The 25,990-nt window shown below is 33.2% G+C and overlaps 1 protein-coding gene across 41 annotated transcripts in view; it reads left to right on the forward strand.

The window, feature by feature from the left end:
• Positions 1-25,990, forward strand: part of ZBTB20 (zinc finger and BTB domain containing 20) — an 814,450-nt gene that overhangs the window by 133,573 nt on the left and 654,887 nt on the right. For 5 of the 41 annotated variants that reach the window (XM_077993864.1, XM_077993894.1, XM_077993877.1 and 2 more), the window contains exon 1: positions 13,492-13,587. The exons of the other annotated variants lie outside the window; for them this stretch is intronic. The gene's annotated coding sequence lies outside the window, so the exon portion shown is untranslated. Of the gene's footprint in view, positions 1-13,491; positions 13,588-25,990 lie in introns of those variants that run through there. 41 annotated transcript variants of the gene reach the window in all.

A 25,990-nucleotide genomic window follows, 5' to 3' on the forward strand; every position in this document is an offset into this window, starting at 1 on the left:
AACATATCTTATTGTATATCATATTGCTCATCTTAATTAGCTGATCTAGAATATGTTTTTTTGTATAACTATTATGTAATTAGTCGCATTCCAGTCAATCTTACATTAAAATAATAAGCAATGATTTCTACTTGCATAGCATGTAGGGCATCTGAGACCCATCACACAGCAGGTAAGACATCACAACTGTTGCTAAACTTCTCCTTACTCCTTCCATGATTTATTACCTCATAACAGAACTACAAATGTGATGTCATTAAGACAGCCAATAAGGTTTTCAACGAAATAGCTTTTCTTAGGCTTTTATAAAGTGACAGCCACTTTATAAGTTTATGGGTGAGGCAATGCAATGAAAAGCTTGTTTTGTTGTCTTTTGTATTGTCTTACAGTACTCCTTGACATGTTGCTTAAGCTAGTGTTTTAATGAGAAAAGTACTCAAATGAAAAACAAACAATAAGGAAACAAAAAACAAAAAAGACACTGAGAATCATAGATGCTTTGATAAACAAACACTTTGAAATTTAGAGCAACCCTTCTACGTTAACTAGTATACCCTAAGATCCATAAGAACACTTTTTGATTCATTGCTACATCTCCCAGCAGACTAACAGCCTAGGAGATCGTATAATTCACAGAAAAAAATATTTATGAATATTTATTTATTATTTTTATTTTTAATTTTTGTGGGTACTTAGTAGGTATATATATTAATGGGGTACATGAGATGTTTTGATAGAGGCATACAATGAGTAATAATCACATAAGAGTAAAGGGAGTATCCACCACCTCAAGCATTTGTCCTTTGTATTACAAACAATCCAATTGTACACTTTTAGTTTTTTTTAAATTTACAATTAAATTATTTTTGACTGTAGCCATCCCATTGTGCTAGCAAATACTAGGTATTATTCAATCTTTCTAGCTATTTTTAACCCATTAACCATCCCCACTTTTCCCACTACCCCAAACAACTATCTGTCCCAACCTCTGGTAGCCATCCTTCTACTCTGTATCTCTATGGTTCAATTATTTTAATTTTTAGCCCCCACAAATAAGTTTAAGCATGTGAAGTTTGTCTTTCTGTGCCTAGCTTATTTCACTTAACCTAATAATCTCCAGTTTATCGATGTTGTTTTAAATGACAGGATCTCATTCTGTTTTGTGGCTGAATAGTACTCTATTCTGTTTAAATACCACATTTTCTTTAGCCATCTGTTGATGCTATTGTAAATATCACTGCAATAAACATGGGAGTGCAGATATATCTTCAATATACTGATTTCTTTTCTTTTTAGTGTGTGTGTATATATACATATACTATACATGCACACATATATATATGTGTGTGTATATATACATATATACCCCTATATATTTATAGGGATTGCTGGATCTTATGGTAGATGTTTTTAGTTTTTTAAGGAACTTCCACACTGTTCTCCATAGTGGTTGTACTAATATACATTTCCACCAACAGTGTACAAGGGTTCCCTTTTCTCCATGTCCTCACCAGCGTTTGTTACTGTCTTTTGGATCAAAGCCATTTGATCCAAAATATGTCTTTGTTGTACCCTTTTCTGATTTGAATATTAGGGTAATACTGTCAAACATAGAATGAGTTTGAATGTATTTCCTCCTCCTCTGTTTTTCAGAGTATTTGAGTAGGACTGGTGTTCTTTAAAGGTTTGGTAAAATTCAGCAGTGAAGCCATCAGGTAGTGGGCTTTTATTTGCTAAGAGACTTCCTATTATGGTTTTGATCTCATTACTTGTTATTGGTCTGCTCAGATTTCGCATATGTTCCTGGTTCAATTTTAGTAGCTTGCATGCGTCTAGCAATTTATCCATTTCTTCCAGATTTTTCTATTTCTTTCTATATAGCTATTTATAGTAGCCACTAATGATCCTTTAAATTCTGCAGTGTCAGTTGTGATGTCTCCTTTTACATCTCTGATTTTACTTATTTGGGTCTAAAAGTCTGTCAATTTTGTTTACCTTTTTTTAAAAAACAACTTTTCATTTAGCGATCTTTTGTATTATTTTCTTCATTTTATACTTATTTATCTCTAATCTTTATTACTTATTTTCTTCTACTAATTTTGTGTTAGATTTGCTCTTGCTTTTGATATTCTTTAATATGCATCACTGGGTTGTTTATTTGAAGTTTTTCTATTTTTTCATGTAAGTTCTTAAAGCTGTAAACTTCCCTCTTAGTACTGCTTTTGCTGTATCCCATAGATTTTGGTATGTTGTGTTTTTACTATCATTTGTTTCAAGAAATCTTTAAATTTCCTTCTTAATTTACTCATTTACCACTTGTCATTCTGGAACATATTGTTTAATTTCCATGTGTTTGTGTAGTTTCCAAAGTTCCTCTTGGTATTAATTTCTGGCTTTATTCCACTGTGGTCAGAAAAGGTGCTTTATAATATTTCAATTTTTTGAATGTCTTAAGACTTGTTTTGTGACCTGACATATGGTCTATCCTTAAGTATGAACTATATGCTGAGGAAAAGAATGTTTATTCTGCAGCTGTTGGATGAAGTGCTCTGTAAATATCTATTAGATCCATTTGGTCTATAGCACAGATTAAATCTGATGTTTCTTTATTGATTTTCTGACTGGAAGATCTGTCCAATGCTGAAAGTGGGGTGTAAAGTCTCCAACTATTGTAGTATTGGGGTCTATATCTCTCTTTAGCTATAAAAATTTTTGCTTTATAAATCTGGATACTCCAATGTTGGTACCTATATTACAGTTGTTGTATCCTTGTGCTCAATCAACCCCTTTATCATTATGTGGTGACCTTCTTTGTCTCTTCTTATAGTTTTCATCTTGGAATCTATTTTGCCTAGTCTAAGTATAGCAACTCCTGCTCTTTTTTACTTTCCATTGGCATGGAATATCTTTTCCCATTCTTTTATTTTCAGTCTGTGTGTGTCTTTATAGGTATTATGTGTTCTTATAGGCAACAGATCATTGGATCTTTTTTGTTTGTTTGTTCATTCATCCACTTTGTGTCTTTTGATTGGAGAGTTTAATTCATTTACCTTCAATGTATTATTGATAAGTAAGAACTTATTCTTGCCATTTTGTTATTTGTTTCCTGGTTGTTTTGTGGTCTTCTCTTCCTTCTTTCCTTTCTTCTTCTTTTCTTTTAGTGAAGATGATTTTCTCTGGTGATATGATTAATTTCTTCCTTTTTACATTTTGTGTATTCATTGTATTTTTTTAAATTTTAAGTTACCACAAAGCTTGCAACTACTATCTTATAACTCATCATTTTAAGGTGACAACAACTTAACACTGTTTGCATGAACAAACAAACAGGCAAAAAGAAAACTAAGAAAAACTCTACACATTAACCTTGTCCACTGGCTTTTAAACTTTTTATTGTTTGTACTTATATGTTACTGTACTATGTCTCAAAAAGTTGTATTTATTTATTTTTTTTGGTTCATTTACTCTTTGTACTTAAGAGACAGCAGTTTATACACTACAGTTATGGTATTATAATGTTCTGTGTTGTTCTGTGTATTTACTATTACTAGTGAGTTTTGTACTGTCAGATGATTTTTTTTATTGCTCATTAACATCCTTTTTTTATTTGATTGAAGTACTCTCTTTAGCATTTCTTGTAGAACAGGTCTGGTGTTGATGAAATTCCTCAGCTTTTGTTTGTCTGAGAAAGTCTTCGTTTCTCCTTCATGTTTGAAGGATATTTTCACCAGATATACTATTCTAGGGTAAAATATTTTTTCCTTCAGTACTTTAAATATTACCTGCCACTCTCTCCTGCCCTATAAGGTTTCCAATGAAAACTCTGCTGCCAGATGTGTTGGAGCTCTATTGTATGTTATTTGTTACACTTCTTTTGGTGCTTTTAAGATCCTTTTTTATCCTTGATCTTTGGGAGTTTGATTATTAAATGTTCTGAGGTAGTCTTCTTTGGGTTAAATCTGCTTGCCATTCTATAACCACCTTGTACTTGGAATATTGATATATTTCTCTAGGGTTGGGAAGTTCTCTGTTATTATTCCTTTGGATAAACTTTCTACCCCTGTCTCTTTCTCTACCTCCTCTTTAAGGCCAATAATCAGGTTTCCTGTTTGAGGCTATTTTTAGATCCTGTAGGTGTGCTTCATTGGTTTTTATTCTTTTTTCTTTTGTCTCATCTGATTGTATATTCTCAAATAGCCTTTCTTCAAGCTCACTGATTCTTTCTTCTGCTTGATCCATTCTGCTGTTAAAGTACTCTGAGACATTCTTTAGTATGCCAATTGTATGTTACAGCTCCAGAATTTCTGCTTGCCTCTTTTTAATTACTTTAATCTCTTTGTTAAATGTATCTGATAAAATTCTGAATTCCTTCTCTGTGTTATCTTGAAATTAATTGAGTTTCCTCAACACAGATATTTTGAATTCTCTGTCTAAAAGGTCACATATCTCTGCTTCTCCAGCATTGGTCCCTGGTGCCTTATTTAGTTCATTTGGAGATGTCACGTCATTGGATGGTGTTGATGCTTACAGATGTTTGTTCAGGCATTGAAGAGTTATGTGTTTATTGTAGTCTTCACCTTCTGGGTTTATTTGTAGCCGCCCTTCTTGGAAAGATGTTACAGATATTTGAAAAGACCCAAGTGTTGTGATCTAAGCAATATCTACTTTAGAGTCATCCCAAGCTTAATAACACTGTTGTTCTTGCTGATTTATAGAGGTATCAGCTTTATGGTCTTGGCTAAGATCTGGGAGAATTCTCTTGATTACCAGGCAGAGACTCTTGTTCTCTTTCCTTATTTTCTCCAAAGCATACAGAGTCCTTCTTTCTCTGCTGTAAGCTATGCAAAGTTCAGAGTGACCCAAGCTCTCTTGTGGCCATCACCACTAAGACTGTTGGGTCAGACCTGAAGCCAGCACAGCAGTGGGTTTCACCTAAGGCCTGATGTAACCACTCCCTGGCTACTGCCTATATTTGCTCAATGCCTGAGATTCTACAATCAGTAAGTGGAAAAGCCAGCCAGGCCTGTGCATTTCTCTTCAGGACAGCAAGGACCCCCAGGTTCCACATGGACCCAGAAGTACCATCCGGGAATCAGGGGTTAGAGTCAAAAACCTTAGACATCTATTTTGCAGTCTATTGTATTGTGAACTGAGCGAGGGTTCAAACCACAAGACACTGCTCTTTCCACTCTTCCCTCCTGATTCCCCTCTGGCTAGTGCTGCTGTAAATGTTCCCTCCATGGGTGAGTATCAGCTGAATTTGGTCTGGTTTTCCATTCTACCCTAACAGTACAGCACTGAGTTCACCGCCTCACAATTGCTGTGTTCCTCCTTCAGTGCCCAGAGAAGTTCTTAGCACCACACCACTACTGCCATGGCTGGGGAAGACTGGTGTCGGTGATTCAGGACTATTATTTCTATATCTACAGTGCTGCTTTCAGTGATACGAAGTTAAAACCACGTACTATGAGTGGTCACTTGATTTTTGTTTCTCTTGAAGGTGTTTTTTTCTGTGTAAATAGTTGTTAATTTGGTGGCCTTGCAGAGGGGATGATTGGTGGAACTTAATATTCTGCCATCTTGCTCCTGTCCTAGGGTTGGTTTAAATATTTTTTCCGTGGGTTGGGATCAGCTGAGTTCAGCCTGATTTTGCTTTCCCTTTGACAGTGCAGCACTGAGTTCGATACTCTCTCTCACAATCCCTGTGCACTCCCTCTGCCAAACACAGATTCCCTCTTCACACAGTCACTACCAGAGGTTGGGGAGGAGTGGTGTTGGTGATTCAAGACTGTCTTTCCTACCTTCTTGCAGTTTTTCTTTCAGTGATATGAAGTTAAAACCAGGTACTGTGCCTACTCACCTGATGATTGGTTCTCATGAAGTGCTTTTCTGTGTTTAGATAATTGTTAAATTGGTGTCCTTAGAGGGTGGATGATTGGTGTAGCCTTCTATTCTGCATTCTTACTCGGCCCCTCTCTCAGTAAATACTTTTGACAAAATTTTTCTCATGCATCCCCCAAAACTTGCCAACAATAATTAGCAAAAGGAAGGAACACAACTTTCTTCCATAACTTTGAAAAGTGGCAGCCAGAGAAAGAGAGAGACAACTAATATAACTTAATTTTTAACATTGTTTCCCACCAGAAATTTTTTTAAAAAAATTTATTAGATAAAATCCTAAAAAAAAAAAAGCAACTTTAATCCCAATTTAGAGAAACATTACTGAGAAGTGTGACAACGTTAATATGGGAGTAGCAGTATTTTTACAAAGTACTAGAAAACCTTCCATACTCCCTTACCAGAGAAAGGTAAAGGTCAATGCTCATTGTTTTGTTTTTTGCTTAGTGGCAGAAAAGTAGGAAAGGAAAGACAAAACTTTGATAATTAACCAAAACTAATTACCTTTTTGAATAAGTAGGCAATTAGTAAAATGTAAAACAAAAGAAAAAATAAATAATACTGTCTTCGTTTATTTTGTGTTGCCATAACAGAATACCAAAGACTGGGTAATGTATAAAGAAAAATTTATTGCTCACAGTTCTCGAGTCTGTGAAGTCCTATAAAAGGGTGTTGGGCATCTGGTGAGGGACTTTTTTCTGTATCCCAACGTGGTAGAAGGCATCACGTGGTGAAAGAGCTCATCAAATGGGGAGCAAGAAAGAGCCAAACTTTCTTCTATAACAAAGCTACTGCTGTGATAAGAACATCAATCCATTCAAGAGGATGGAGCCCTCATGACCTAATCATCTCTCAAAGGTCCCACCTTTCAACACTGTTGCATTGGAGATTGAGTTTCCAACACATGAACTTTGAGGGATACATTCAAATCATAGCAAATACCCAGTCCTCTCAGGAAGAGGAAGCTGGTGTAGAGGCATATGCACAGGTACATATGTAACCTCTACTTGCCAACTCTGGACTAACATTGTGATAGAATGTAATTATTTTACTGGATTTATTCTCACCGCCTGAAAGGGGATGCAAAAGCATTGTTGGGAGAATAGGTATGTAAGAGAAAGTAAGCACCTGGGCTTATTGGCTCTGTTAAAGCAAAATTTTAGTCCTGGAATAAAAGCTCAGAGGGTAAGTCAATCTGAATTCAGATTGGGGCGAGGGGGAGAGTGGCAAAGAGTTTTTACTCACACAATTTTTAACCATACAGATTAAGGGCTATATAGTGATTGTACATTTCAAATGAGATGACATAACTGTAAAAATAATACAGAACAAAAATATATACCATTAAAAAAAGTCTGAAGAATATATTCCAGAAGAAAACCTTATCCAAGAAACAGAAGAAAATTCAAAAACAAGAAATATAAATAACCCAATAGAAAATGTTCAAAGATATAAAAACATAATTCATAAAAATGTGTCCAATAACATATAAAAATATTCAATCTTGTATACACACCTACTAAGTTTCTTTGTCAGATTGACAAGGTTTTACAAATTAGATAATATTCATGGTTTGTGAGCACATAAGAAATATACAGGATTGGTGGGAGCATAAATAGTATAAGTTATTTAGACAGCAGCTGAGAAATAACTCTCACTTTTTAAAATGTAGGGTACATTCTGCTAGCAGAAATTTATACTACAGATATACTTTGTTTAAATTTTGCTTTCTATGTTTGTATGACCTGATTTATCTCCTACCAAGGAAAAATGTTTGCCATTACGTAGATCAGGGACAGGGAGGAGTAAGTTACTTCTAATACCAAGGAAATACAAAAATTACAGAAATGGGTCCAGATTTTAGTCCACACTTTTTCATTAACTTACTTTTATATTGGACATTTATCTTTCCTGTCTAGGACTGTTTTTTTAATATGTAAAATTATGTTTAGAATTTTTAGATTGTTGAATGATCCTTCTACCTCTCAAACATTGTTCATGGTTACTTACAAAAAGATGTTCTTTATGTTTTAGCTGCTTATTATCAGGAGCATTTTTATGGTTATTTTTCTAATACCAGTTGAATATTGATGATACATCTCATCTAATATAAACATATTTTCTCCTAGCCCTGCCTTTAACCCTCAGCATACAGATTACAGGGCAACTGTAGGGAAACAAAGGAAAGGGCTTGAACTCAAGGTTCTTCCAAACACCCTTGGTGGATGACAGTACCATTAACAGATATGAGAAGAACAGAAAAATATCACTTTGGAGTGAAGATTGAAAAACTGCAGTTTGATATGTCATAAGCTGAAGTATCTATGGGGCATTCAGCTAAAGATACTCCGTAGTCAGCAGTAGGTATCCAACTGAAGAGCTATAGAAGAGCTGTGATAAGGGCAGGAGCTACAGACCTGAGAGTCATCAAAATAAAGATGATGTTTGAAGTTGAAGATGTGAATATAATCACTCAAGGAAAAGGATAATATGAGAGCAAGAGACTGTTGGGAAGCAGAAGAAGAACCCATATATAGGGTCAGGGTCAGGAAGAAGCAGAAGAGCCTGCAAAGGAAGAGAGAAGGGCAGGAGAAAAGCCAAAAAGTATGAAGCCAGTGAGAGGACAGTGTTTTCGAAAGAAAGGAGTTGTCAAGAATGTCAAAACATCTGAGATACAAAGTAAGGTCAAGTCAAAATGTATTCAATTGGATTTAACAGTCTTGTGATTTGTGATCATGGTGGGAATAATTAAATTATATTTTAATGGCAGAAGTCAGTTTTCAGTGGACTGTAAACAGAATGAGAGGTAAAGAAGTAAAAACTCTCTTCAAAGATTTGACTAGAAATAAGAGAGAAGAAAGTGGTAACAGAGCAAATATTCAAAAAAGGATTTTCTTTCTTTTTTATTGTATGCTTATTTTTGTGTATATTTGATGGGAGATGATCCTGCATGTTTATATGCTAAGAATAAAGGGCTTATAATGAAAAAGTTGAGCATATAGGTGAGAAAAAGGGATAAGTAATAGAACACAGAGCAATTGTTAAATAAGTATTCATTGAACATCTTATTATGAGTAAAGTCCTGAAGAATGAGTTTGATGACATTTAAAAAACACACAGAACACGTTGTTTAAAATATTCTCTAATTTCCTTTTTTCCTCTTTCTCTTTCTTTTATTTCAGAAAATGGTGTTTCCTCCTTATTCAAAAGGAGTAGACATAATTGGCAAATTAATTGATAAAATATATAGAGGACAAGAATTTCTAGAAGTTCAAGTCATAAAGGATATTTCACTTGATTTTATCAATATTTTTTAGATGCCTCAAGAAAAAGTAAACGAATCTCAGAATACTTGGCACAATGAGAAGTAGAAAGAAATATAGATGGAAGTATTTTGCAGAAAAATAACAAATACTCCTATTTTGATCATTAAGTTTACTAACAATCTGAAAGACTAAACCCAAAAAGGATTTTCTGGTATTGCTACATTAAATCAGAAAAGAAGTTACCTCGAGTTTTGTTTTTTTTTTTTTTTTAAATAAAAAACAACAAAATCAGGTTAAACTAAAAAGATTTCAAATGAATATCAAAGGGAACAAATAGTGAAAAGTCAGTGGACAGTAGAAACTTGGAATGTCTTAGTACCAAAACTCTAAACATAAATATTAGGCTATTAAAACACACTAAGAATTAGATGTGTTGCCTTAAATGGTACTTAGTTCTTCCAGCCTCGTATGTCTCAGTGGCCACTTGGTGCTGTAGAATAGGCTCAGATGCCAGGTGCACGATAGGGGTAGGTGGGCTCTAAGGTGCCCTTCAGCTCCATTATGCTATGGTTATATGATTCTTTGAGATACTTTACTAAAACATAAAGGCGCGATATATTTTTGCCAGGGAGGAAGATAATGTTCTGACCAAGAAATAATATTCAGGGGAAAAAAAGAAGTGCCATCATTTCACATATTTCAAGCTTTACTAAGGACAAATGGATATATATATATATGTGTGTGTGTATATATATATATATATATCTCCAAGTGAATAAACTTTATGAGTATATTTAATTAATATGAGCACATTTTAGAGTGGAGAAAGCAAAGACTTCATTCATCCAGCAAATATTTATTCAGTACCTGAAGTGCTAGGAAATATATGAGGGTAGTAAATAAAATATAATATTCTTGTCCTCATAGAGATATCAGTATACTATGGAGAGGGAATGGAGAGAGTGGAGGAATAGATGATAAACAAACAAACAAGCAAACTAGTTCGTTGTAAATAAAGAAGTTATTTTTCTCTGACAGTAACTAACAAAGGTCTGGGCAAGAAGCAGAGGGTGACCGTTTTGAGAGGTGGTGTTTCTGTTGAGACTCAAATGATAAGAAGGATCAAGTGATGCAGAAATCCAGGGCAAGGAATAGTATGTTTGAAGCCTCCATAGAAGAAAAGCATTTTATAGTAGATCAGAAAGCAGTAACAAAAAAGAAAAAAGAAAACAAAAATTTGGCAATGTCTAGGAATAAAAGGGACATTAATGTGGGTAGAATGCTGTGAGCTAAAAAGAGAGTAGATTAAAATGAAGTTAAAGAGAAATGGAGAGACAGACCTTATAGAATTTTACCCTAAATGAAATGGGAAGCCAGGAAATTATGACACAGTCCCATAATAAACCTGCTTCTGTTGCAGAATGGATTAGAATTATCAGGGCAGTTGGTGAGGAATCCAGTTAGAAGATGAATACAGTGGTCCAGTGGTCCAGGATGGAAGTTACAGTCACCTAAGAAGGCAGCAGTGGAGGTAGAGAGAAGTTGATAGATTTGTCAGTTAAGTCCTGAATCACCTTGGTTGTTACCCAGTCTCTCTCTGTTTCTTAATTTTGTCTTCTGTAAACTGGGGTTAATTATATTAATGCAAAGAGATGTTCAGAACATGATTTGAGACGAGACATGAGTACCTGACATAAGGTAGGATGCAGTAAATCTCAGTTCTTTACAAATAACTTATTTAAAAATAAGTCCATTCCAAGTTCAAAATAGTAATAGTAACTAAACATGTAGTCAGATATAAACTGTTTGGTTTTCAAACGTGTGTATGATTTCTTAGATAAGGGAAAACATTTAAATGTTTTCATGATATATTTGGGGTTATGAAAAATTTATACAGTTAAATTTATACAAATAAATACAAATACAGATATAATAAATACAAATACAGATAAAACGTATAAAGGTAAACCCAATGACTAATTAATTAAAACAAAAAATATAAAACCAAGAGGTGGAAATTTTTATTTAAGTTAGGTTCAGCCACATTCTATTAAAACTTTTCTAAATGTATTAATTTAAAAGTGAAGAATTGAAAACAAATTTTCAGGGTAAAAATCCCTCTCCTTTGAAATGGGGTTGTTGGCTTGAGTACAATGACTGCCCACTTTCCCTCTGTCTCTGCTTCTCCTTCATAAACAGGCCCACACACACACATACACACACTCATACACACGCATAACTTTTAGAAACTCTGTTTAACATTTGGAAAGAAATGGCTGACATGCAGAAGGGGGATAAGTAAATAAGTTGCATGAACTGTGTATAAATGAACATACTTAAAATTCTTTAAACAGAAATTTCAGTACCATAGAGATCCTTGAAATGAAGACAGATAAATCTGACTAAATATAGCCAAATATCTCTTGCTAAAAATTTAGAGAAACTTTCTATGAAATGATTTGTAAATAAAAATCTTAATCCAAAATTATAAATATGTCTTCCTCAGTTAAAGAAATATTATGCCCTTTAAAATAGAGCAAAAGAAAAACTGGCCGAGTGTTCTGTGTGAGAAGAATACACTGAATATTCATCTGTGAACAATGAGAGGAATGGCACCCAAGAAAGGGAACTGTGGAAAAATGAAAAGACCCTCTTGTTTTTTGTCTTTCCTTTATACATGTATAAAACTGAACAAAGAAAAGAGGCACAAACCCTAGTGTGTGTTCTACGGAAGAAAAACTTGTTTCTGAGAGTTGTCCAGATTTTCTAAGTCCCCAAATAGCTATCCTCTAAGGAAAAAAAAAATATTTTGTTTTAAAGGCCAAAGACTCTTGATTACAGAATACTTCCATATAATGTAATCTTCAGTCTTGCATATACAGAGATTATAGGCAAGGCTTTTTTTTGGTCATTTTAAACAATAGCAGTGCAGATTTTATAGATATGTTTCTGTGCTCTTTGAGGACAAAATGTGCATATTTTCAAGACAGGAGACCTTGAAAGTTGGGGGATAGTTTTGGGCAGTAGCACAGAGTTAATTTCTTTGCAGACCAACTAGAGATTGAAACCATGAGCAGATCTATTGAAATCCCAAGTTCTCATGACAATATAGGCTCAAATTCTGCAGAGATCTCAAGTGCTAGAATAGGTTGTTTGAAAAGTATCGGAGCTCCCTGCCTTCATCCTGACAGTAGCATTAATTTTAAAATGACTATATTCCTAGATAAAAACACACATTTTAAAAATTTTATAAATAATCTTAATCCTTTTGTTCTGACAATATAATAATGAAGACATAATATTGATAAATACGAGTTAATGTTTTTTGGAGCTTTTTAAAATCCATATTGATTTCCAAAACATTTGTTTCTACTGTTGAAAAGAGAAATTCAAACCACCTGATTGTTCACAGTAAGTAAAATTCAGCTACATATTTATCTCTGATTTCACTAGACAGGTAATATTGAAAAAAATGAAACATGCCTGTCACCTGACACTTGAAAACATAGTATTTGTGAAACTTGGTGTTTTTGTTGTTGTTTTGTTTTGTTTTTTAGTAGGGGCGTGCTCACTATGTTTCCCAGGCTCACCTTAAACTTCTGAGCTCAAGCAATTTTCCCACCTCAGCCTCCCAAGTTGCTGGGATTATAGGCTCCTATCACCACACTCAGCTTCTTAAACTTAGTTGTTTTATGTTTCCTGTTTTTAATGTTAGAAATAAATGGATTTAACTAAAACAGTAGCCTTTATTTATTGTAGCAGTTTTAGGTTTAAAAAAAAGAAAAAAGAAAAAAAAAAAAACCTGGGGAGAAAGTAGAGTTCCTATATGCCCATTCACCCTTCTCCTCCCAGCTTTTCCCTATTATTAACTATGGTGGCACATTTGCTACAACTAATGAACCAATATTGATACATTATTATAACTATAGTACATTAGGGTTCACTGGGTGTACATTTAATGGATTTTGACAAATGCATGATGTCATGTGCCCACCATCGTAGTATCATACAAATTACTTTCACTGCCATCAAAATCCTCTGTACTCTACCTCTTTATCCCTCCCCATTTCCAAACCCCAACATCTTGTTTACTGTATCTATAGTTTTGCCTTTTCCAGAATGTCGTATAGTTGGAATCATACAAGATGTAGCTGTTTGGACTGGTTTATTTCATTTAACAGTATGCACTTAACGGTTTCCCTGTATAGTTTCATGATTAATAGCTCACTTCTCTTTAGTGCTGGATAATCTTCCATTGTATGGATGTACAGGTTTGTTTATGCATTCACCTACTTAAAGACATATTCATTGCCTCCAATTTTTTTGCAGTTGTAAATTGGGCTGCTATAAACATTTATGTGCAGGATTTTGTGGACCATAATTTTCAACAAAATACCAATGAATACGATTACTAGATCATATGGTAAGTGTATGTTTAATTTTGTAAGAAACTGCCAAATAGCATTTTGCATTCCCGCCAGCAATGAGTGAGAGTTTGTATTCTCCACATCCTTGACAGCATTTGTTGTTGCCAGTGTTTTGAGTTTTAGCCATTCTAATAGGTGTTTAGTGGTATCTCATTGCTTTAATTTGCAGTTCTCTAATGGCATGTTATGTTGATCGGTTTCTATGCAGGTTTTTCATCTGCATTTCTTTGGTGAAATGTCTGTTCAGATCTTTTGCTCACGTTTTATTCAAGTTGTTTTTCTTCTTGAGTTTTAAGACTTTTTGGTGTATTTTGGATAATTGTCAATAATCAGAAATGTGTTTAGCAAATACTCTCTTCTAGTCTGTGATTTGTCTTTCACAAATATGGAAGTTTTAATTTTAACAAAATCTAACATCAATTATTTCTTTCATAAATCTGGTTTGTGGTGTTATATCTGAGAACTTATTGCCAACCCCAAGATCAACTAGATGTTCTCCTATTTTCTTCTGAAAGTTTTACAGTTTTGCATTGTACATTTAGGTCTATGATTTATTTTGAGTTAATTTTTATGAAGTTAATGTCAATATCTAGATTTTTTTCATGTGGATGTTCAGTTATTGGACTATTTGTTGAAAAGACTTTTGCTCCATTGTATTGCCTTTACTTCTTTGTCAAATAGACTTATGTGGGTCTATTTCTGGCCTCTCTCTTCTGTTCCATTGATCTAGTTATATGTTTGCAAATACCACACTACCTTGACTCATGTAGCTATATAGTAAGTCTTGGGGTTGGGTAGTGTCAGCATTCTGACTCTTTCTTCAATATTTTCTATTCTAGATTTTTGCTTCTCCATATAAACTTTAGAATCTGTTTGTGAATATCCACAAAATAACTTCATGGGATTTTGATTGGGATTATGTTAAATCTAAAAATTAAATTGAGAAGAAGTAATATTTTGATAGTATTGAGTCATACTATCCATGAACATGGAATATCTCTCAATTTATTTAGTTCTTTTTTGATACCTTTGATCAGAGTTTTGTAGTTTTCTTCATATAGATCTTATACATATTTTGTTAGATTTTATATGAAGAATTTATTTAATTTTTTGGTCTTAGTGTAGGTGTTATGCTTTCAATTTTAAATTTCAATATTTAATTGGTAATATATTGAAACACAAATTTTGTATACCTTTACTGCCTGACTCCCAATTTCTGTTTAAAAAATTCCCTAAACTTGTGTAAGTATATTAAATTGCTCTTTGCTTCCATATGGTTCCCAATTCTTCTTTTTAATATGTGATTTTAAAAAAGCTCCCCATTATCAATTTATAATACTGCTATTGGTCAACAGCTCATGTTTTTATTTGAAGTTTATTCTGGAATGTGTATTAAATGTGGTGTGGTATGTTTCCAACTATCTTGTAAGTCCAATTCATGTATTCCATTGGATATAAAAGAGTAGTCTGACTTTTTTGTCTTGTAAGAGTAGAGTGCTAGAATTTATCTTTTGATGCTTATTTTTTCCTGTTTTTAAAGTGCTTATTTTAACAAACCTGGAAAACACTGAAGAATATAATAAAATTGTTCAGAAGCCTAGAATACAGGTAATAGTTTGTAATATAGGCTCCTTTTTTTAACTTGTGAGAAATTTGTTTTTTTGATTTGTGGGAAATTCATCACGTTTAGAATATGCCACAGCAGATATACTTTTTTTTCTTTCTAATGATCAAGAATTTAGTACATATCAGATGAAAGATTTTGCTAGTTCACCTAAATGTAGACATAAGTATGTCCTTGCTAGTATTGATGGTATTCTGTTATTGCAAGAAGTTGATAGTGTTTTCCTGTGCCAGAGCTTTTGGGACTGAAGTCATAGGACTTGTTATATATTCTCAGAATTCTCTGCTGACCTAGTAGTGGAGACCATATTTTTTTAAAAAATATATATAATGAGGTTTTTTGTTTGTTTGCTTTTGGAGAACAATGTATCCAGGGATATAGCATTTGGAACCTGGAAAATTACTTTTGGCAGCATGACGCTGAGTAACACTGAGTTAAATGGTTATGAGTCACACATAAGTTAAAGTAGCTAAAGTGTTAAATTCTCTTTGGTCTTGTCCACAACATCAATACTGAGAGGTCCTGATAGGCCAATGTTTCTTTTGAATATAGCCAACCTATGGAGAGAAAAATCTGTTAAGTGTTTCTAGGGTTTGGGAAATGTGAAAGGATATTAGTAAGTCATGGTGAACTGGTCTCAATGTATTACTGGAAAAGAAAACAGGCCACAAAACTAAAGGAAAATGTTACTTTAAATCCTTTATTTTAAAATCATAATATTTCCCTTAAAGTTTATGTTTTAGGACTTCTAGCGGTGGGGTGGGAGAATACAAAATATTTAATTTTATAAAAGAAAAATTCTGCTAATTTACATATAATTTGAAAATGAATTAGTTAATATTTAAAATATTAAATAATGCACCATAATCAACATTTAAAATCATCTACATTCAGATTTGTTATACTAAAGTTATCAGTAATTTAATATGCCTTAGAAGAAAAACCAGAAGAATTTGCCTCTTATAGGCACTTTAGAGCAACTATTTGATAACTGTGCCTTCAAAGTTAAATATTCCATGTTATTGCCAGATGGATCTCATATGGTAAAGAGCACTCTACAAGATGGCATTTTGTTTTGCTATTTTTTTAAAAAATGAAAGTCCAACACAAAATAGTCTAGGTCATTAAATGAATTCAGAGTTATGCCTTAAACAAATATAAGATTGCAACATAAATTAACAAAGGCCAATGAATTCAAAGTTGATGCTGACTTTTTCCATTTTATTTAAATTATGCAATAGCTTCAGTTATCATTGAGAATTGGTTTATTATTTTTATTGTTGTTGCTAACATATCTTTTGATATCTTTTAATATCTCCAAATATTTGGCTGCATATTGTAGAGGCAATTAAAAAACAATGATAGCTGAAATGCTTGGAGAGGTGGTAGTATAAACAAAACTTAAATGTAGCTTGGAACTGTTTTTTCTTTATGGGAAATAGAACACTTCATTCAACTATATTTTTTCCTGACATAACAAATATATAGCACTGTTTTCAAGCTAGTTACCACAGTTCTTGGGCCAAGAAAGTAGAGATGTTTCATTCTAGAAAAAATATTGGGATCGAATATAAATATTTGAGGAAATTCCTTCTAAGAATAAAGAAATTTTGATGGAAAAACAGTAAGAAAAAAAAATGTAGAAAAAAATTTCTTCCTTTAAGAAAGAAAAGCTGATAAGTTTGCATTAAGTTTTATATAGCACAAATTATGTGTAATGATTACATGATATTTGAAGTTTTTACATGTACCCTCAATTTGTGCAAGTTCCTTCCTTCCTCTCTTCCATCCTTCTGTCCTTCCATTCTTTCTGTTTTCCCCTGAAAATTTCCCTCCCCCTTTTCATTTTGCTCCCGCTTTCCTTTCCTTTCATTTTCCTCCTTTCCTTTCCTTCCACCTTTCATTTCCTTCTCCCTTTCCCTCTCCCTTTCCCTTTCCCTCTCCCTTTTCCCTTTCTCTTTTACTTCCCTTTCCTTTCCCTCCTCCTTTGATTTCCCTCTTCCTTTCCTTTCCCTCCTCCTTTCATTTCCCTGCTCCTCTCCTCTCTTTTCCCCTCCTTTTCCCCTACGCTCCCCTCCTTTCCCATCCATCCTTTTCTCTCCCTTCTCCTCATTCTTTTCTCTTGACTTTGATGATACCATATTCTGATTGATCTTACCCATTTTTATGGCTTCAGTTGCTATATATGGATTGATAACAGCCCCATCTTTATCTTCAACACGATTCTCTTCCTGAACCTCAGACTCCAATACCAATTACCTTCTAGACATCTTCATTTGAATAACCCGTAAGTAATTAAACATATAAAGAAACAAACTTAGCACATCCAAGCCACTTCCCTCATGTTTCACATCTCTGTGAATGGTATCACCACCAACCCAGATACCCAAGTCAGATAAGCTCAACTTGATCCCTTCCTGACTACTATATTCAGTTAACTACCAGATTCTTTTGAATCTACATCTTTGAAATTATCCAGTCTTCTGCATATCTAGAGTCACTATTCTATTCTGCATCATCATGCTTTACCTTAGTTATTGAAATAATATTCTAATGCCGCCTCTTTCTTCAGTTATGCACCCCTGTTTTTATTTGAGATAAAGGGAAACATGAAACAGTCTGCCATGTGACTTTATCACTTAATACTCTTTGGTAGTTTCCCATTACTCTTATGATTAAGTCTGGTTATTTTCAGAGGTTTCAGAAGGTCAGGCATATAAAGAGGTCACAAATTCTTTTGTGATGGCACAAAAGCTCTGTTAATTTTGTTGGTGATTATATGAATATATGTGATACAAAGACATACAAAAAATGAGTGCATGCACAAACTGATGAAATACAAATAAAATTTGTTGTTTATTTTATTGTGCTAGGTCAACTTCCTCATTTTCATAATGTATATGGTTATGTAAGATGGTGCCAATGTGGAAAGCTGGGTAATGGGTAAATTTGACCTATCTATACTAATTTGCAACTTCATGTGTATATATAATCAATTCAAAATAAAAAGATGTTAATTTGCTTGACTGTAGTAATCATTTCACTATTTATAGTTATAGCAAAACATGCTGAACACCTTAAATATATACTAAAAAAATAAATGGTTTTAAAAATAAAATCTATCATTTTCTAGCTGGCTAATGTTGAACAAATTATTTGCCCTTTCTACCTTTGCTCCTTCTTCTCCCCAGAAGATTACGTTATCATCTAGTCAAAAAAAAGTAGACACCTTCATCTAAATACATGCTTAACATCCCAAGATAAAATCCGTAAATATCCTGGGTCAGCTGAGAGGGACTAGCTAGTGGTATCCTGTTTTCATGAAGTCTTGTAAAAAGAAATTAACATACCACTTAAAAAGACTAATCTGTTTACCTATGTTCTGAACACTAATTCTACTTTTTTAGAAATTTTGCACTACTGATTAATTTTATCTTTTCTGTCTTCATGCTTTGTCTCTTTGTAAACTCCATGTTATCAACATTAAAATTTGTTCAAGCCCTTCACTATTTTTTTAAAAAAAGAAAAGAAAAAGAAAACTCTTTCCTAACATTTCAATCTGCCTTGAAAAATTACTTCATTTCTTTGGAAACCATTGTTTTTATTGTTTGCTTTTTGACTTTTCATGTATTATTTGGATTATACTAATCATGTTACTGAATCTAATGAACACTTAAAAATTTGTTTTACACATACCATAAAATTTCACCCATTTCAAGAGTAGAGTTTAGCATATTCACAACATTGTACAAACATTACCACTATCTAATTCCAGTACATTTTAATCACCCCAAAGATTCTACACTGTGGATCTAGCAGTCATTCCTGGAGATCCATGCTCTTCTCTTCCAGTGATTTGTAACTACCTGATTATCTCTCTACATAATACTCTATCAAAAACATGGTGATACTGGAGATTTCTCTCTTTGTCTTCTGTTTTCCAAGTTAACCCTCCCTAGTTGCCTCAACTGCCCCTACTGTTTAAGATTTCTCACCATTCTTGAGGAATCGCCACACTGTCTTCCACAACGGTTGAACTAATTTACACTCCCACCAACAGGGTAAAAGCATTCCTATTTCTCCACATCCTCTCCAGCATCTGTTGTTTCCTGACTTTTTAATGATCTCCATTCTAACTGGTGTGAGATAGCATCTTACTGTGGTTTCGATTTGCATTTCTCTAATGACCAGTGATGATGAGCTTTTTTTTTTTTTTTTTTTTTTTTTTTTTTTGCATGTTTGTTGGCTGCATAAATGTCTTCTTTTGGGAAGTGTCTGTTCATATCCTTCACCCACTTTTTGATTGGGTTGTTTGTTTTTAACTTGTGTCTAGAACTAGTAATACCACTTGATCTAGGAATCCCATTACTGGGTATATACCCAAAGGATTATAAATAATTCTACTATAAAGACACATGTCCATGTATGTTTATTGTGGCATTGTTCACAATAGAAAAGACTTGGAACCAACCCAAATAAATGCCCATCAGTGATAGACTGGATAAAGAAAATGTGGCACATATACACCATGGAATACTATGCAGCCATAAAAAGGGATGAGTTCATGTCCTTTGCAGGGACATGGATGAAGCTGGAAACCATCATTCTCAGCAAACTAACACAAGAACAGAAAACCAGACACCACATGTTCTCACTCATAAGTGGGATTTGAACAATGAGAACACATGGACACAGGGAGGGAAACATCACACACTGGAGCCTGTTAGGGGCTGGGAGGCTAGGGGAGGGATAGCATTAGGAGAAATACCTCATGTAGATGACAGGCTGATGGGTGCAGCAAACCACCATGGCATGTGTATAACTGTGTAACAAACCTGCACGTTCTGCACGTGTACCCCAGAACTTAAAGCATAATAATTAAAAAAAAGAAAAGAAAAGAAATATTTCTCACCACTCTACATGTTTTTCTCTTTAGGCTTTTTGATGAGGCAGTGTCCTCATTATATAAGATACATGCCATGATCTGGCCAGTTCAGAGTAAGGTGGGATAATTGCTATTTTCTTTAATTTATTATTATAACTCATGTTATTATCATGGAACTTCTTTGATCTTTGATTGATACATGGAACTTCTGACATTTGCTGACATTCCCTCTATAGTTTCCTGCTTCTAATGAATAATATTAATTTTATTTTAAAAAATTGGGGTTGGGAGAAGGTAAAGGGAAGATGGATGTGAGGAACTGGGATACATTACTAACACCAACTTAATGTGCATCTGGCATAATCATCTGTTAATTCAATTTAGTTTCATTTTTGACTTGGTTAGTATCCTACAAAATATATAATTAATACTAAATTTGAGAATAAGTATGTTTCTTGCAATTGACCAGAGATTTGTGGGGTTTTTGATAGCACTAAATGAATACATGTTATGTTCTATCATACTGTGGTATTATTTTCAATAACTGAAATGAGAAAATAAGTGTATTTTAAATAAGTGAATAGAAAGCACTTGTATCTGATTTCTGCTGAGATTTTTTCAAAGTTACTAAATAAAAGCAGCATTTGTGACTTAGGGTGAAGCTTAGGAAATAGGGGTCTTTATATGATTTTTTTTCTTTAAATGTTAAGACTACTCCCAATGGATAGTTTAATGATTCTAAATGGAAACTAGAAAAGCAGGTTTAACAGTAACCAGATGTCCTGGGATTTAGAATGGCATGCTAAAAGTAGCAGCCTATATGAAGCTTTTGAAAACTCACGATGCTTATCATTTCTTATTTTCTTTTATGAACTATTTCAAAAATATAATAAGGAACAAAATTAATGTAATAAATACCAAATATCCATCACCCATATTTTTAAAAAATTAGCGTTTGCCATATTTGCTTGAATTTTGTTTTTACAGAAATTAATCATTGCAGAAATAGTTGAAGTTCCCTGTGTTTACAGTTCCACCTTTTGTCCCTAGAGGTAACCACTCTTCTGAAGTTAATGCATATGCTTTCAGTTCATATTTTTGCTATTTTTATATTTTCATTTCATGCATGCACATGTGCATACACTTATCAATGAACATTCGGTGCAGTTTTGTGTACTTAAAAATTTACATAAATCATTTCTCACCATAATGCCATGGTTTGCAATCTCTGTTCCAAGGCACTCCTGTAGGGCCACAGTGAACTCACAGGTGGGCCATGAGCTATTTAAAATTTTTAAGAGAAACGTAGCAATATTCAACATCTGTCAGACACCAGGTCAGACACTAGCTTGAATAGTTCAGTTTTAGCATGGGATTTCAGTAAATTCATCCTGATGGTGTCATGTCTTTGTGAAGCTTGGTTTTTGGTGGTTGCTGTCATAGAAAGCAGGTACTGCATGAAAATCAGTATAGAACAGGAAATAAGTGTGGCAGTGTCCAGTCAGATTTCAAGGTTTGAAAAGTTGTGCAGTGCCTGACAGGCACACGTATCCCAATAATAATAAACTTAAAGATGGCTATATAAGAATGAAGTAAAAATAATTTTTAAAAATTTATGTTTATTGTTTCTATAGGGCTGTATTGCTGGGACAAAAATACTTACTGAGTTGTTTAGACCTAACGACTAAATTAATGGATCTGTTACATACTTTTAAGCTGTTTGTTGTGAAAATATTACTAAGACACTAAGTACTCTGAAAAAAAAATAAGAAGACAATGAAGTTTGGATATTTATTTTTCTTTCTGTAATAGTTTATAAAAGGCTGAGATTATCCATTCCTTAAAGACTTGGCAGGATTCAACTGTTAAACCCTGTGAGATGTAACTTGCCAGGAGATTATTTTTTCTCTCAATTATTGATCATAAATTTATTCAGGTTTTCTATTTCTAATTACATAGTCTTCTTATGTTACACTTTTCTAGGAAACTGCCTATTTCATTTGAGTTTGTAAACTCAAACTTGTAAATTGATGGCCATTTAGTTGTTCAGTTGTTTAGTATATTCTCAGGTTATTTTAAATCTTTCCTGTATTGTTCGAGATACATTCTCTTCATTCCTAAAGTTTCTAATTAGTGCCTCTATTTCTTTCTTAAATATTTAATGATTAATATTTTTTGATCAGCATAAGTTTTACTATGGGTTGAATACTAAATAGGATTTACCCTAATATATTACACCTCTTCTTAAAGAACAAAATTTTGGTTTTGTTGATTCTATTGTACATTTATTTCATGTTATTAATTTTTCTTCTAATCATTATTGGCTTTCCTTTTACATGTATTTATTCTGCTATTATTTTTTAACTTGCTAAATTAGATTCTTAACTAATTAATTTTACATATTTTAAAAATCTAATATGTGCATTTAAAGCCATAAATTTTCCACTAAGAACCACTTTAGCTGCATCCCACAGGTTTTGATATGTAGTGCCTTTATTGTGTTCATTTTAAATAATTAATATTTCAATTATGATTTCTTCTTTGACTCATGGAATATTTATGAATTTTTTTTTAGTTTCTAAATATATAGGGCTTTTTAATCTATCTTTTTGTCTTAATTTCTTATTTTATTGCATTGCAGTCAGATACCTTATTTTGTGATATCAATTCTTTGGTATTTGTTAATACCTCTTTTAGATCATAATGGTTGAATTTTATAAATATTACACATTAGTTGGAAAGAATGTACAATGTTCGAGGGGGGAAATTTTTACACATCAGTTAGTTCAAAATGATGTAGTTTAAACCTTCTATGTCTTTTCTAATTTTATTCTTTCCTGTTGATGTATCTTCTGCCTCATGACTCACTCCTTTACTTTGTTCAGGGGTCTGCTTAAATATCACCTTCTTAGAGTGTTTCTATAAATATTTTTTCAACATATCTGTTTCTCCATCTCTTCATCTATTTTCTTTTGTACTACTTTTCTCTTGTGGCATTTATTGGTACTGAACATTATATTTTGTATTTCTGTATTCATTGTCTTCCTCATGAGAATATAAACTTGCTGAGAACAGGAATTATGTTTTATTCACTAATGTATCTTCAGGGTCCAAAATAGTATCTGCCTAAAAAAGCATTTAATAGATAGATGTTGAATTGAACAAAAGAGTATCAGTTTTTGATCCTATGGTTAGCTCATTCTCAGTTGAAGAAGGTTGTTTTCTCTGTGAGTTCTGTGGGTCCTTCCAAAGTAATTTAGTATTTCCTTCTATTGTGTAACCCAAGATGTGTGTGCCTGTAGTGGTCTATGGAAAACCTCATTGGTTTTTGTGTTAATTTTTGGCTTTCAGTTTTCTCTCCCAATTAGTGCAGTGCTGATTCCTAAGGCATCCATGGCACGTATCTGGGTTTCATTTTCTATGTGTTTATTTATTTATTTATTTATTTATTTATTTACTTATTACCCAGAGCCCTAAGAAGATGTCTAGCTTTATTACTTTGTCTCTAGGCTAGTCTATAGACTTTTCTAGTGTAAATCTTACAGATGCAGGAGGGGACATCCATTAATAAGTGTGAGTCTCAGTTTCTGTTCCACTCCTGTCATTGGCTTCAGGCTTTGTCTGTTTCCCCACACTGCGGACAAATATATGGATATATGTGGCTGTGGTGCTGTAGGGGAACACCAAGAGTTCAGCTCCACCTCCTGCTCTAGCTTTGAGTTCTTTCTTTTTGTCTGACACCCAGAGATTTCCCTTTATAGCTTTCATTCTAACTTGTTTCACTTCTTAATTAGCAAAATCATACTGAATATCTCTTTATATGAAAAGAAAGAGAGATACAACTATGTCAGCCAAATCTGCCTGTCTTGACTTTTAATAGGTATTTTAGGATATTTATGCTAATCTTTATGATTGCTTGTAGCCTAATAAGTGTTCTACAGAAATGCATAGTATGTATATGATTAATGTATTTAGCACTTGATTTAGATCATGTTGCCCTAATTTTTCAGTGGCTGACATATTTACTCCTGTACTGTCACATCAATAATCATATCTGATTGGTAAAATTGAATCTCCTTTAAGTTAGCAGTTAGCATCATACAGTATTTGTGTGTGTGTGAGAGAGAGAGTGTGTGTATGTCTAGTGGAGGGAGTAAAAAAGAAAGAGAGAGAAGTTGAAAAGTTTAGGCGAAGAGAGAGATTATTACAAAAAAAAAAGATAGTTTAGGAGAGAAAGAGAGATAAGAAGACCACAGGGAGTAGGTGAGATGGCATTGATAAGACAGTTTCTACCTAGACAAGACTTATCTTTGGCAAGGTTGGTTTAATTCTTTTCAGTGATGCAGATTAACTAGCAGAGGCAGATACATTATTTCAATTCCAATCTTCCCTCCCCTTCAACATATTGTACCTGACTTCTTTTATATGTAGCTAAACAGGTAATTTTGTTGATACCTGAGTGATGTTGAAGGGTTTGCACTTACACTCAACTTTTGGCACTCTATTATTTGTGCTGTATTCATGTATGTAGGGAAAAATTGGTCCCTCTGAATACAGAGCAAGTGACTGTCAGCTTGCTTATGTTTGAAAGCTCCTATCCTATCATGTGATATTATCAGGAACCAAGGATTAGGAAACCTATGTTATTTTGGAAATACTTTTCTTCAGCATGCTGAACACATAGCAAGAGCATAGGTAATAAAGCTATTGAAACCTCACAAGTGAACTGTGAGCACTTCATCCTCTTTTGAAAATATTGCAATGTTTTGTGATTTCTCCTTCATATGAGGAAAGAGAAATAATCTTTCCAATTATTTCTTTAATGAATCAGTTACTTTGTGGAGCTTTTGAAAATGTTATTTTTCAGATAGATTCAACAATCTTACCCCTATTGTGTAACTTAGTAGTAAGCTTTCTGCATTCATTGTACCTGGGAAGGTCAAGCATTTTATGACCTCAAAAGCCTGATTCTTGTTTTATACAGACAATTACCTAAAAGTTCCCATTATTTAAAATGGATATTTCAACCATCTCAAGGTTTACTTTTACTAGGATTCTCAAGTGGTTTTATTTATTGAATACTGAATCAAATTGAAGCAGACTTTATCATGTTATCTAAAATCTCACTTTTTGTACTTTTTCATTTTATTTTAAAAATCATGATTGTATGACATGCTGATATAATTTAATGGTAAACTTTACATTTAGATTTTATAGTTTTAGCATTTTTGTCAAACCCTAGTTGAAGCTACAAAAATATTTTGACACTATAGACTTTAGAGATTTATGTAGCCAGAATAGATAAAGCAGAATTGGATGTCAGAAGCATAGAGTACAATTTATTGGTTATCATGATTAGAAGGGCTGATATCTTAATGAAAGCTGATTGGCAGTAGAATTTATTAAAGAAACTATAAGATAGAGAGTAGAAAATGATAACATTACTAATTAATATGTAATGTATCTTGTGACTGTGTAAATCAATGTGTTATCATTTAGAATCTTTACTAAATTTTAGTTTAATTGTGTGGCTGTTTTGGTGTTAAAACACAATTTTAAAAAACATATAATGTGTTTAAAATGCCTTTTGAAAATAACTGTCAACCAGAAACAGATAAAGGTGTATTTATTATACTTTGGATAAAAGTATATTCCAATTGGGAAATTTAGAAGACCTAAAAGATTGTGAGGGAGAAAGAATTGTTACAGTAGATGTAAATGTAATGTTAAATGACTTGCAGGGTATCTGACAACATTCTCATAAAACACTGTAAGAGAAATCAATAAACATCTTGAAGACAAAGGAATCATGAGTGATGAAAAATATGAGTTTATTATAAACAAATCATGCCTGACAAAATTAATAATGTTTAAAATAGAATGCAGAATT

Source organism: Macaca mulatta, chromosome 2 (assembly GCF_049350105.2).
Source record: "Macaca mulatta isolate MMU2019108-1 chromosome 2, T2T-MMU8v2.0, whole genome shotgun sequence".
Classification (NCBI taxonomy): domain Eukaryota; kingdom Metazoa; phylum Chordata; class Mammalia; order Primates; family Cercopithecidae; genus Macaca; species Macaca mulatta.